Here is a 15,243-nt window from a genome sequence, read left to right as displayed (position 1 = left end):
ATTTTAAAACTTTTTTCCTGTTTTAGCCTCCTTTTGCTGTTTTTTGCTGTTTTTTAGTGCTTGTTGCACATGTTTTGCTTTATGCCACCCCTTTGCTCTTTTTATGTTCTTTTTTTGCCTTTGTTCTTTTTGCTTTTTTGACACATTTGCCCTATTTATGCCACTCTCCTACACTTTTCCCTGATTTCCACTGCTTTTTGCTCATTTTTGAAATCCTTCTGCCCTTTATTGACACTTTTCAAGCATTTTGACACTTTTTGTTGCCTTTTGCTTTTGCAAACTTTGATCCAATTTGCCTTTTTTTTTTTTTTTTACTGTTTTAGCCTTTTTTCCCACCTTTTTGCCATTTATTGCCACTTTTCCCCCATGTTTGACTTTTTTGCCACTGTTTAGCTACCCTTCTTTCAAATTTTTGCACATTTTGCATCAGTGCTGTGTGACGACCTGGGATCGAACATCAGCGTCCTGAAGATCCTGTGCTTCAGGTGTCTTCTGGCTTAAGTGCATGAGCTGGAGCGCAGGAACAAGGTCCTGGAGAAGCAGCTGCTCAGTCTACCCTCCTGGAGGTATAAGCAGTTTTTCCAAAACCAACTGGAAAGCTGTCCAAAACCATCCAGGATGCTCAGACTGGTTATTTCAGGTACACTTGTTCAATAACTTAACACAAATAGCTAATAAGCCAATCACATGGCAGCAACTCAATACCTTTAGGCATGTAGACACACCTTTGGGATGTGGTGGAACAGGAGATTCACATCATGGATGTGCAGCCGACAAATCTGCAGTGTGATCCCATCAAGTCAATATGGACCAAAATCTCAGAGGAGTGTTTCCAACACCTTGGAAAAACCTGACAAAAGTTTTGTCCAGGTTGAGCTGTAAAAAATGATCTGCCATCCGTGATTTAGTATCTAAAATACAGTTGAAAAGGGCATCAAATGGCCGTGTGTCATCAGGAGACATGGCAACATAAAGCTGAGTATCAGCACCCTAAGCTGTTGAAATTGATGCTGTGCCTCCTGATGACATTCCCTAGAGGTCACATGTAAAGGTTAAAGAGAGTAGGGCCTAAAATTGAGCCTTGGGGAACACTGCATCTCATTTCATTAAATGTAGATGAGCGATCTCCGAGATTCACATAAAACTGTCTGTCAGTGTGACAGCACTCAAACCAGTTAAAAACAGTGCAAGAGATGCTAATAACACTACACAGTCTATTTCAAAGAATGTTGTGGTCCACCGTATCATTCCTTCAGAGGACAAGCTTTTACTCAGGATCCTGGTTCCTTCCTTGTTAAGGTTTTTGTCCCTGCAGAAGACACCCATTGCCATTCAAATTCTCACAGTATTGTAAAAATCCTGCTCTGTCTTCCTTAATTTGGAAATATTTGACCAAGGTGATTGGAGCAACAATCTTTGAAAGGAACGAACCTCATTTTTTTTATTATTTGGTATTTTTCTTTCTCTCATACAGGCACCCCTACATCCTAACCCCTCCACTGTCATTATTTAATACATAAAATAGAAATTAATCACTTTATGCTTTTCTTCTTTGCTAAAAGTTTGGTGTTAGTGTATATGTTTTGTTTAGTGTCTGCTGCAACATGTATTTATATCACAATCACAAGATATGCACAGCATGTAGATTCACTAATCTGTAATATAGATGAGCAGACTACACTATATGACATCAGCACTAGATTAAGGTTTTAAATGCTCCTTCCAACATGCATTTGACTCAAACAGAACACAATACCATATTACATCATAATTCTTCATTATGCTGAGTTAAAGACCTGGTTCTTAATGTTTTAAATGTATGTAATGGATTTATTTAAATTAGATTTAGATTCTGTTTATAAAGACTGCATTAATTTAGCTGTAAAAGTAATATAACATGAACTTTAATATTATGTGTTGGTTGCTCTTTAAAGGGTTGCTCTGGTATGTTTGTGTCATTGATCTTTATATGGGACACCTCCTTCTGCAGAGGTAGGACGTGAAGGTCTCCCTGACCCAGACGGATTTCTTTATTAAGTTGTGACAGCAAGTGAAGACCCTTCTGAACCTGCAGCAGAGGAAACATTTACTTTAACCGATAGTGACAAATAGACAAGATGTTGATAGTAATTTGTATGTGTGGCAAAGAAGGAATAAGGGCTATAACAAATGTGTACCAATACAAGCCAGACAACGCCACCTAGAGACTCACCCAAGGAGTTTTTTTTACCCAGTTCTAAAGATAAGAGGCAAACACAGATTCAACGCTACAAGAAGACAAAGACGTGGTTCAAAAAGCAAATCAAAGTTTATTTATAAGTTTAAATGCAAATATATATTACTGTAACTGGAAGTGTCTGGAAAGAAAAAGGAGTTAGTGATGGGCAATGAATTTCAAGTCAAAATTCATGGAACAGACATATCAATTTTATTACAATTTATTATTTTAACAATTAGTCTTTAATTAATAAAACACTTCCAGGTAAAAAGATGAAAACTAACAAAAAGGGTAGGGGGAATAAGTGGAAGCTAGCAAGAGGGAGGCAGTCTACCAAAGGAAGCGTCCCAGGAGTGCACTTACCCACCACACGTGAACTCACTGCAAATACGGCAAACAGGTACAGACTACTGTGTCCCAGTGCACCTATCACTACAACAAAAAGGTGCAGGGAACCACCCAGAGTGCCTAGCCTCCACCGCTAGCCAGCAACCACTGCACTGTAGGGGACAAGAAAGAAAAAGTTACACAAAAGAAAGTTAAAACTACGTAAAACCAGTTGGTTCAGCTAAAAAAAAAAGGTTTATTTCAATAACAATTCAGTGAAAATGCTTACACAAGAGAATAAAGCAAAACCCTAACCTAAGGACCAAACAGAATACAAAACTAAAGACAAAACGGCAGCTGATCTAAAATATAAAAACAGAATCATTACACTGTCATAAAAACGTAATAAGTGTAATCATCTCAGACACTTCCCATCGACCATATGCAGCTAGTCATACCTGCACAGGTAGCTACATTTACCCAGCTGTCCGCTGATCCAGCTTTACACCACTACAGAGGACAGATACAAATGTTAACTTCCATTGAAACAATTAGAATGTGTTCAACAATGTTCTAGAAGTTGACAAACCTTGATTCAGTGGACACCAAGATGACCAGGTAAAAGTGCGCAGACAGGAAGGAAACTATTTAAACAAACACAATTTGACTAATGATTAAAAGCTTTCAACTCAAGTTAAACAACAGACTAAAATGATCAAGGCCACAGTTCCTACCTCAGATCCGGCCATGCGGCAGCCACCAGGCAAAGACAAAGGGAAAAGAGGAAGCTATCACGCCACAGGTGGCTTAAATAGGCTCTGCCAATTTAGAGGGGGAGGAGTTGAACTACTTTTGAAAGAGGCTGTAGGGATCACAGCCTCTGCACCCAGATTCTCTCTGCTACATATGGATAAATAGGCTACAGTATATTTGGGGATTATAGCCACCTATAATACAAATATAGGCCTGATTTATCTGAACTCCATTAAAAATGAATAAATGAAATAGAATAGATAGAACAGCAGGCTAATCTTCCAGCGGACATATATTTTTTTGTCAACAGAGTAATTTCGGCATCATTGTGATTCATTTTCGTTGTATTTTAATGTCATTGTGCCTGTAAGATGCTATGATTGTCTCTCTGAGGGTCAGTAAAACTTCAACCCACCGGTAACAGACGGACAGGTGTCCCGCAGCAGGATGGAGCTGTGCGCATTGGTCTGCTCCACAGGAGTCTAATCCGGAGAAAACGTCACACACTCTGACCTTGCACACTCAATTAGGTCCGTTTGACTGTGAAAATTTGTAGAATGTGGGAAATAGTTTCATCCTGCGAGCCTGTGTCTCTGTCACTCCTTTAAAATCCTGCTGGATCCATCCTGACACAGAGCTTCATACAACACACGCTCATGCGTCATAGCGCAGAGACAAGCTGGAGAGATGGAGAACAACTTTTTAATTCTGTTTCTGTTATGACCCGTCAGCAGGCTACAAATATATGCCTTCATCTGTTATATTTTCATGGCTGATATCCACATAATACACGGGAAAACTATGGAGGATAAAGTGAAGTTTCAGAAAACGGGGGGGGGGGTCTGGAGGTGGTGAGCGAGCGAGAGAGCATAAAGCAACAGGCGCTGATCTGAATCAACATTCACTCATCTCTCTGTTATACTTCCATGGTTGTTATCCACATGATCAATGAACAAACTCTGGTGTAAAGTGAGGTTTCAGTGGTGAGCACGCGAGGTGGAAGCAGCAGGAACTGTTTTGAATCATCAGCCACCTTGGACTGATATGAAATTTCGCATAAAATCGAACCTGTTCCGAAAAAAATGGAACGAATAAAACGACAATTTCGGCATCAGTGTGCAGACATGATTAGAACAACATGAAACGGGCTCACTGTGCAAAGGCCTTAACACTCTGCATGCTGACCTGTGTACTGAGACACCTGCAGCAGCCTCTCAGTGCTGTCAGCACAAAGACCAACGCGCTTTTACAAATCTATGGTGTCAAGGTCAGTGAGAGAGCCCACTGGCTACAAGATTTATAATAGATTAAATAACCTCCTTGATAGTCCATCTGTGCAAAAAGGGAAAAGGTGCATCTGTGTGTGTGTGTGTGTGTGTATGGGGGGGTGAAATGCAGGTTCATCCTCATCATTCAAGCCCGTCAAAATGACGGAAAGCCTTCATAATTCCTCGTCATCCTTCAAAAAAAAAAAAAAAACGTCAGTGACGGAGAATATTCAGTTAACGCGACCTCTGGGACTGTGCATGGATGTATTTTGAATCCTCACAGACCACGATGAGCTCAACAGTGCTGCTGCACATCATCTGCAGGTTTAAACACTGAGGAGAGCTCCTCACCACATTGAGTCACTAGAACATCTATGAAACTACACTAAAGATTGTTGTTTGTTGTTTCTGTTTGGATTAGGACTGTTTTTTAATCCCAGATGAAGATTGAACACTTTTCTATGCAAAGAGAAAACACAATAAAGTCTTGCATGTCTCAGGCTGTGCCTACTCACACATCGCTGAAAACCTGTTTCAGTCAGTTCCACCTAGATGCCGGGACGTTGATGCTCAGGCTGAGGCAGAGGGTGACGTCAGCGCCTCCTTTCTTTCTTCACCTCATTTCAGCGTTTGAACTCGAGGAGGAAGCACACATAGTGAGACTGAGTTTAGTTGGTCAAAGTTGAAGAAGCCGCGGGTCAGAATGAAAACTGTGATGTTTTTGACTCTCCTGGGATTATTCCTACATGACACAGCGGCAGGTGAGTTCACATTCAGTCAAGTCCATTTATCGTAGAGACAGAAATGTTTCATGTCTTTGTAGACGGAACATTTGTACGGAGCCCGGGAGGTGACATGAACGTGTTTGTTGTGTTTTTTAAATACGCACGTGCGATTTAGTATCGTGCATATTGAAAAAAAAACCTTCATGTCACCTACCGGTCTCCGTACATTTGAGCTACATTTAATATCATTTGATGTTTAGTTTCAGGACTTAAAGAAGATTGTTGGATTGTTCAAAGTGAACATTTGATTTCAAGTCATTAAATCCTGACTGTTTGTGTCATTCCACCTCGTAGTTAGAAGAGTCTTTGACGGGCTCTAAAAAGTGTATTTTTCTTTTCTTTTCCAAAGACAACCCAAGTAATGAGCCTGTTTCTGTCCAGTTCATATTATTAGGAGCATTAATGTCAAAATAAGAGCAGAACTACAGTGTAGGCCTACATAGCAGACATGTTTAGATATATGAGGAGATATGGAGGGAATGCTTTCAAATAAAGCTTTTCTGCTCCCAAACTTTGAATAGAGCATTTAGATTAGTCCTTTACGTCGTTAATGACAGTTTAATTTATTGATTTTGATCCTGATAGTTATTTAGATGTATGCGAATCCTTCTTTTTTGGTTTCGATTTGTCTATAATGGTAATAAAAACCCACAGCCATTAAATTTCATCTTGTTTTAAACTCAAATATCTGCGCAAACATTGCTCAATTTTTAAATAGACAGTGTTTAGATTATCCTGATCTTTGTGAATGTTGTTTTGGTTTGGTCAGATCTCATCACACAGCAGCTATTAAATGTGATTGATGTCAAATATCAGAGCGTTTAGTAGATCTACACAGATAGATCTGCTGACATCAGCTTGGTGAGGAGATTTTGGTCTATGCAATGATGTTGTTGGATTTGTAAATCGTGTAAAATCATTGAGAAGCGCTGTGTTCATTCCAGTTTGTCCACCAGAGGGCAGTCACGAGTTTATTCCTGCGCAGAAGTGTCAGCGCTCAGTTTGGATTTTTGTCACCAAATTAAAATGTTTGAATGTCTAAAAGGATCAACTTTGACATCAGCCTCAAAAACTCAGGATCAATAAAGCTAGAATGTTTGATTTTTCACTGATTTTTGGGAATTTGGATAAAATAGGTTTTAATTTTGAAAATACAAAGTTAAATAAATTACAAAATCTGAAGGTATATCATTATAGACCAAAATCTTGGCTGTTCACCAATGTACCATTGCAACCTCCTCATTTTGTACTTGTGTTTTAAAATAGGTATTTTTCCAGATATTACTTGGTTTTTGTCAACACTGTCAGACACATTAAAAAGCAAATTATTTTTTATTTATTGGTCTAATATGTATTTAGAGTTTTCAAAATCATTATCTGGGATTCTTAGTACACATATATGCTGTTAAATGTTGAATATTCACTTTTGTTCATATTTTTTATACTGTTTCACGTGTCCTCCTTTAAAAGATCTAACATCATACGTTTACTTTTAGTCTAAATAGAAAAAGTAATGTTTTTTTATTCAACCATTTAACTCCTGAGCCTCTGGACATGTTCTTATTTTAACTATAAATGGCACAGAAGATGTCTTGTAAGTGCTTTTGCCCATTATTCTAGAGTACCTTAATATCTGGAAGTTGTGTACAATGTACTGCATTTTTAAAAAATGTTTTTTTTTTTAACTGTTTAAATTAAAACTGAGTTTCTGGGCTCTTTACTTATTTTAATCATAAAAGGCCCAGAAAATGTCCTGTGAGTACATGCTTTTGCCCATTTTTCCACAATGCTTTGAACTTTTAATATATGGCAGTTATTTACATACTGCTTACTGTTAAGTGTTTTAACAGTTTAAAATGAAGAAACACAAAAACGGGGGAACTTTATGCTAGAATACTAGTGGGAAAAGGGGAAATTACAGAAATAACTGCCTGGCTGTAAAGCACAGTTTCTTAGCTTTCAGAAACTTTGAATTTTTCCGATAGCACAAACTGTCATGCAATTATGGTCATGTAAAGTGTGCTTCAACAGCGCTAGGAGTAAAAGGGTTAACACACATATTAGGGATGTAACGATAACCGATATCACTATAAACCGTGGTAAAATTCGAGACGGTTAGTATTACCGTTTCAAATTTTAATTACCGTTAAAACCGTGTTCGATTACCGCACTTTGAAAACTCACGGTGATACTGCTCAATTCCTGTAGAAGCTGCAGCGCTCTGTGGCAGTAATGCAACTTCATGGATGCCAGCTGCCGTTAAACACCATAAACACCATAGAAGAAGAAGGCGCAGCGCTCTCTGAGACTCTGGTGTGCGTGCGTAGTTTGTAAACATGGCGAGAGAGAGAGAGATTGTACACAAAGGTACATGAAACAGTGAAAGTGTTCTTTCTGTACCAGTTTTTCTTAGATCTGTAAGACTAGGGCCCGGTTTCACAGACAAGACTTAAGCCTAGTCCCAGACTAAAATGCTGTTTGAGCCGACTTCACTTAAAGTCACTTGCACCGACTTATCTTAAAATAGTCATAGATTTAGTTTGTTCTAGAATAAACAAAGCCAATTGCAAGAGGGTGGATTAGAGCTACTCTAGGACTAAACTGCAAAAAGGCAGGTTTAACTTCGGCTTAGTAATGTTTGTGAAAGGGAGCACAGATTGTTTGGGAGCATGGAGTACTTGGAATATCTAAATGAAGACCAATATTTGCTACAGAGGCCAGCCAAATACTTGTGGATAGGAGTAATCCATTGAATCAGTTTGATGAAATAACTTTCCGAGACCGCTTCCGTATGTACAAAGAAGATGTACTGGAGATTATTACTTTACTTGATCCTAGAATTTCCTCCATGTCTCAAAGAGGAAGGCCTGTACCCAGTTCTCTCCAAGTTCTGATCACTTTGAGATTCTTGGCATCTGGAACCTTTCATTGTGAAACTGGTGATTTGTGTGGTGTCAGTGAAGCAACAGTGTGTAGAATAGTTCACAGTGTCTGCAGTGCCATTTGTGAACTGAGAATTTTGTACATCAAGTTCCCTGATATTGCTGAGCAAGCCAACTATAAAGTGCGATTCTACAAATATGGGAACTTCCCGGGAGTGATTGGCTGTATAGATGGATGTCATGTTGAAATCAAGTGTCCATCAACTCCTGATGCTGAGGAGTACAGGAACTGTAAGAACTGGTTTTCCATCAATGTCCAAGCTGTATGTACTCCCAATTTAGAGTTTTCAAACATTGTTTCCCATTGGAAAGGAGCAACACATGATTCAAGGATTTTTCATAACTCTTCATTGTATGCTCAGTTTGAGAGAGGGCAACATAGTGGACTACTACTTGGTGATAGTGGATATGCTCAGAGTTCCTATTTATTCACGCCTTGGCCACATCCCACAACAACTGAGCAGCAAAGATAAAACAGAGCCCATATTCGCACTAGAGGGATGGTTGAGCATATGTTTGGAGTTTGGAAAAATCGATTCCAGTGTTTACGCAATACACTTTTGTTTTGAGCCAAGAAGATGCTGCAAGGTGATCATTGCAACAGCTGTGCTGCACAACTACCTGAAGCAGCATAATTGTCCTGACCCTCCAATGGAAGACCAGAATGATCCAGATGTGCCCATGCTGGTGGCAGAAAATAACCACCGAGGACTTGCACTCAGAGCTGCTTTCACATTGCAGCACTTCAGTTAGAAAAAAGATACATTTAACCATGGAATTTATTGATTATGATTTGTTTTTGCCTTTAATAGTGTTTGTTGTGTGCAACATATATAGTGTGCTGAAAAATTAAATGAGAAACTCAACCAAGGCTGTTCTAAAATGTAGGTTGTGGTGACTATAATACTCACACTCGTCAAGTGAGAAAAATTTTATTTCACAATATATTTCATTACATTACATTACATAGCCGTCTCATGCATCTTTCTTTGAACAGCTCTCTCTTCTAATTTCATATCTGATTCGACCTGTAGAATTCTCATTTTCATGTCATGTTCTTCTTTCAGATATTTCATTTTCTGCTCATGAAATTCTAAGGCTAACTTTTCATGCATTGACATCCTTTTTGGTCTCTGCTGGAAGGTGGTGACAGCATCTTTTCTCTGGGATGCCATACCAGATGTGGAGGGTGCACAGTCACTGTGCGCTGGCTCTTCCACCAGGGTTAGAATAATTTCCCCTGAGAAAAGAACACTGTTAGATACAAAACTCACATGATCCCAAGAGAGAAATATAAATAAAGATAGACATAGACAGTGGAATAATCTGTACAGAGGGAGGTAACTAATTTACTTTCTATTGTGTATTTACCATTTGTGCTCAGTTCTTCATGTCCACTGTCCAAATGGTCATCATCTGGTATGCCATCCAGAGGTTGCTGGTCCTCTATTATTCCAGTCAACAAGTCAGCCAATTCATCGGTCTTGCCTTTACTTGGTGGGTGTCCACCACCAGTTGTAAATCTCTTTCTTCTGGCCTCTGCATTCCTTTTTTTTCAAATCTAATTTCAGGTTCTTCCACAGAGTCTATGAAGGCAGATATCATTTAATATAAAAAATGTCATAAAACTATATGACATATTTGATATAGAGATCATAATAGACATGTCTCACCTGCAGTTGCTGTACCACTCTTGTGGTTACATTTTCATTTGCATTGAATTCACTGCAAATGGCAGCCCAAGCACTCCTCTTCTTATGTTCAATAGCAGCAGTATGGCCTTTAATTTCAATAACAGCATTATTTCCCACAATTTGTTTAAGTAGAGATTTTTCATACTCAGTATAGTTCTTTGAGCGTGTTATTTTAGATTCAGCCATTATTTGGTGTCAAAATTCCCACCAGCAAAGCTGTCCTCAATTTTTTAACTTGGTTAAATGATTTCAGTGTGTGTACAAGTACTTTTTGAACATTTTGAGCACATTTCAACAATACTATGATAATAATGATAACGGTGATCATTTTGGTCACAATAACCATTATATGAAATCTTTATATTGTTACATCCCTAGACACAAACAAACTTGTCTGTCTGGAGTTGAATTTGAAAGTGAATATTAGCACTTTTTCCTGTGAAAGTTTATGTTTAAGTCAAGTGCAGTGAACACGCTCAGAGCATGCTTGTGCTTGTACAGAGAGATGTCAGGATGACTTTTCAGCAGCTGCTTTGTTCAGCTCTGTCAGCCTTGCTGCTTTTTCAGTAGAGATGTACTGGAATGAACCTGAAATAGAGATGTCATGATCAGGCCTGCTCACAGTGCTGTCTGGACCCCTGAAAACCCAGAGAACTAGCCCTCCTCAGTTGAGATTATTTATTAGGGCCTGAGCACCGACCTCGGAACGAGGACCCTATTGTATCTGTAATGTAATCAATGCATTCTTCATTTTAGCGTTCTTTAACCATTTTTGTCCCTTTTCACCCATTAATGACACTTTGTTGCTGCATTTGTTCATCTTTTCCCACCTTTCATCCATTTTTTCCACTTTTCTGCCACCTTTATCCTATTGATTGTCACTCATCATCCATTGAAGACAATTCTTTGCCTCTATCACCCATTTTTGTATTTATTTTTTTTTTCTTTTTAATTTTTGTTTTCCTTTTGGTCATTTTTTTCACTTTCACCCATCAATGACACTTTTAAAAAAAATTTTCAACCCAAATTTTTGCAACTTTTTGCTCATTTTTTGTATTGGCATATTTTCACCGTTGCCACATGTTGCACATTTTTGTAGTATTGTGTTGAACCTTTTTGCATGTTTAGTCTCCTTTTGCAATATTTTTTCCCCTTTTCACTACTTTTTAACTGCTTTTTCCCTTATTTTTCTATTTCTTTGCTTCTTTTTAGCAATTCTTTGCCACCATTTGCAGCTTTTTTGTATTTTCTCTATTAAATCTGCATTCTTTGAGCGTACAGGTAAACACACTGTCAGATTTCCAAAGCTCTTCTTGGCTTAGTTCATTCTTATTTATGAAGTTTTCTTAAAAAAACTTCAAACCACTGTGCCTTGCATTCTTGTGGCACATTTTTTTTGCTAATTCCTCATGTTAGGCCTGAACAGGGAAAAGAGCATTCAGTGTCGCTGTCCCTCTGCATGGAATACTCAGACTGATTTGAAACTGTCAGAACTAGTTTGTATTTTCACTTTCACCTGTATGATAGAGATCACAAAATGTCCTCTACTGGTTACATAAAGGTTGAAGAGAAAATTAACGAGTCCCTGCAAACTATACTCTCACAGCTGTCAACACGTTTTTCAGTGTAATGTAATGGACTTAAAATGTTGAGTGTCTTGAAAAGTTAAAGTGAGATAATAATTTAAAGAGTTGCACACTTAACAACATGAAATAATAGCCAACAGAATTTGAAATCGACAAGATTGACAGAAAATAAGATGGAGCTTCAAAATACAATCTTACCTGAAGTTCCAAGATGAAAAAGAGAGAGTAACACAAACACAGTCTTCATGTTGTTTCCATAAGAGCCACGATCACTGGCCAACTGGTTTCCCTTGATTTGAAGGGTGTGTCATCTTATTTTACTCCATTTTCCAACATGGAAATTTGGGACATTTTTGAGGAATTTTCTCCTTATCTTGGGAAAAACAGCTTTGTTGTGTAACGAAAAGGAGATAAATGAGAGGAAATCTTGAGAAAAATACTGAAATTTACTCATCATCAAAGGCAAACCTAAAAAATACACATTTGAATTTACTGTGTGTCCACTTAGGGCTTCTGTACATCAACTGTATGACACTTTTTTTTATTGGTACACAATCACAACACACTGGAAAGAGGTCTGTGACCCACTTTTGGGTCCTGACTACAGCTGTATGATTAAGGGAATAAAATCTAATTTGAATGTTTTTTCCTAAATTCATCTTACATTCCTTTCTGACAAATGCAATTAAGAAATTATCAATATTATAAGGCAAAACAATATTCATTATTGAATATTGTAAACTAGTTCTAATTGTTTTTGGGAAAAAGCCTCTTTGTGATTATTTTAACTTATATTGCAAATTCAATAGAAGTTGTGTTGAAGGAATGATAATTTTTGTATCATTCTCATTTTCATTGACAAACAAATCTACAAAAAAAGGAAATCAGGATTTTTTGCAAACTATTCTGAAAAAGAAATTGACACTTTGAGGTTTGCAAGATGTGTAGAGCATAAAATCTCAGCAGCAATTTTAAAAACAATATCAAACTGATATTTTCTTAGAAATTAAGTTAAAAGAAATATTGCACCTACTGTGATTTTAACATTGCAGGACATACTGTCATTTAATCTGACTTTAAATGAATTGCCCAGCCCTGGTCCTGACCCACCAGTTAAGAGCCAGAGCTATAAATAATAAAAGTTTAAAGACAGGAAACTTTCTGCTGTTTTATTTCTAGTATTTGAAAATTCATTAAAACATTAAACCAACAGTATTGTTTGGTTTCTGAATATGTGCAGTATTGACAAGTACTGACAAGTGACACAAAAACAGATCATTATAATAAATCACACAAATAATATATAAATAATTTTTTTTTTAATGTCTGCTCATGTTTTTAAATGTACAAGAATCCCCCCCCCACATAATTAAAAACACTGATTCTTGGGAATTTGGATAAAACATGTCCCACTAAGAAAAGTGCTAATTCTGTTGGAAATTAAAAACATTTTCATGAATAAAAGGAATCAAGGTTATAATCAGGTGATCCTTTGCAGATATTTGAGGTTCTTTTATAGGTTTATTTTAATTTTTTTATTAATTTAATGATTATATGTTGGCCCATTGCCTACAAAATCAGTTGTCCTCGGATAGGAGATAATCATTTCAACTTGATTAAAAAAACAAAAAGTAATAATTGAATTGAATAATATCTTTACCACATGACAAAGTAAATTATAATATGTATTAAAAACTAAAAACAGTGAGTTTTTAACGATATTTACTATTATTTTGTGGTTGCTCAAAATGTGTCCCACATATTCGTCACCACCATCAGATATTTATAAAAAGCAATAAAATCAGGCAACTACAGGGTCAACTACATTCCTGAGGACCCCATTTTCAAACCTTCAGCTCTACTGCATGCTTCAAGATCACTCAAGCTTCTGTAAGTTTGATATTTTCTCTTAAACTTGTTCATATTTTTGGACACTGCTACTGTCACAACCATAACATGTCAACACCGTCTCTTCTGTATAAAACATATTTGAATAGATTATGACATAAATGTTTACTTTTTAAGAAGAGGTCTGAAGTAGCTAGCAACAGAGGGAAAACAAGATGGCTAATGTGAACAACTCATGCACATCATGTGAAAGAGTATTTTTTTTGTCACCCACCATCAGACGTCACCTCCGTCAGGTTTTCTGTCTGACGGTGGTGACAAAAACCTCCAAATGGTCCTAAATGGAGGCTAGAGTATAATTGTTGATCACATTAAATACCAATATGATCTGTAATGTTTCATTAACCTCTTTTTATCTTTATTTATGTAATTCCTCCAATATTTCGTCCATATCGTCCACCCTAGGGGATGAGGTGTGCCTTCCCTCTCTCACTTCACTATTATGCCATGATCATTTGGCTTACGTCATTTGGGATGCACATAGTGCATCTACTACCTACCTACATAGCACATAGTATACAATATCCCTTTTAGGCTATGCAACAACAACATTTAACCAAATCTGACACTGTAAGTTTACAGAAGAATATAATGCAGCTTATTATTTTATGAGTAGGGGGTACTAGATGACAGTTTAAGATGATGTCAGTGATGCATTTTACATTATTCCTACTGGTAATGACTTTATTTTTTACTATGATGATTTGATATTTGATTATATGGGGATGGGGTACTTAATAATGATATTGCTTCATTGTACCTTATATTCCTTGAGAAATGTTTATCACAATGCTAAGGATTGTTATTTTCTGGACCAAATAGTTAAATAAAGTTGTTCAGCAAGAAGCCATTGACTTGAGTGGTATACATTTCAGAATTGTATGTTGTAATGAGGCCACTGTCACCACAGTCAGATTAGTGTCACCACCGTCAGAGAAAATTTTATTTGTTTTAAATGAATATGTTTACAATATGTTTCTTCAGTGCTGTTGAGTTATTAAAGTAATAGTCTCTTTTAATACTAAAATATTGCGTCACACTTCAAACCAATCAGAGAACCTCCCAAACTGGTAACACTGCATGCAGATAAAACAACATTTCACAATAAAAGCACCTTGGCCATTTTGGCTTGTTATTCGTAAAGTTCACCACAGAACAGACGGCTCTATGTCTTTGCTTTGAAATGACATTATCTGAAACAAAAAAACAGAATAATGGACATGTGTCCAGCTCTGTGCTTAATGCTGACAAGTACGACTAAAATGTCTTTATTTGCTGTTTGTCTTCATAGGGGGACAGGAAAACACAGAGTTGGCGCTGAACTCCACTATGTGAGGAGTCGGTACTACTCCCCCTGACTTCATGGAGGGTCATTTTGTGAATAAAATCAAAGCACAAGCTTTTATTGTACTGAGGCTGTTTAGCCTCTACTGGAGGACTAACAGAGCTCACGTTAATGTGAAGTATTTCCACCAGAGGTCAGTCTTATATTTACCTGTTTATTTCCTCCTCAGATTAAACAGGTGTGTTATTGTGCTGGACACCAGCAGGTTATTGATAAAAACACTGCTCTTAAAGGGAGAGACATTTATGAAAATAAAAAACTGTTTTTAGAAATGAGCTGTCTTAAAGGAAGGAACATTTTATTGTAAGATAATAGATAAAGGACATAATATGACGACTCTTTAATTTATCAGTCTGTTTTCTTTCAAACATCTTAATTCTTATCACACTTAGTTTTTTTTATTATTATGGTTTGTCT

At 37.2% G+C, this 15,243-nt stretch overlaps 1 long non-coding RNA gene and 1 pseudogene across 1 annotated transcript; one reads left to right on the top strand and one right to left on the bottom strand.

Moving 5' to 3' along the window:
• Positions 1 to 2,387: 2,387 nt before the first annotated feature.
• LOC121524541 lies at positions 2,388 to 3,320 on the bottom strand. The gene is made up of 4 exons (XR_005993129.1): positions 3,280 to 3,320; positions 3,135 to 3,189; positions 3,004 to 3,055; positions 2,388 to 2,718 (listed from the first exon to the last, which is right to left on the bottom strand). It is a non-coding gene; the product is annotated as an uncharacterized LOC121524541 (long non-coding RNA).
• A 1,889-nt stretch (positions 3,321 to 5,209) lies between these two features.
• Positions 5,210 to 15,243, top strand: part of LOC121523165 — a 32,247-nt pseudogene continuing 22,213 nt past the window's right edge.

Source organism: Cheilinus undulatus, linkage group 16 (genome assembly GCF_018320785.1).
Source record: "Cheilinus undulatus linkage group 16, ASM1832078v1, whole genome shotgun sequence".
Taxonomy (NCBI): domain Eukaryota; kingdom Metazoa; phylum Chordata; class Actinopteri; order Labriformes; family Labridae; genus Cheilinus; species Cheilinus undulatus.
Note: the sequence above shows the minus strand (reverse complement) of the source record. Positions and strands in the feature narration are given on the sequence as shown.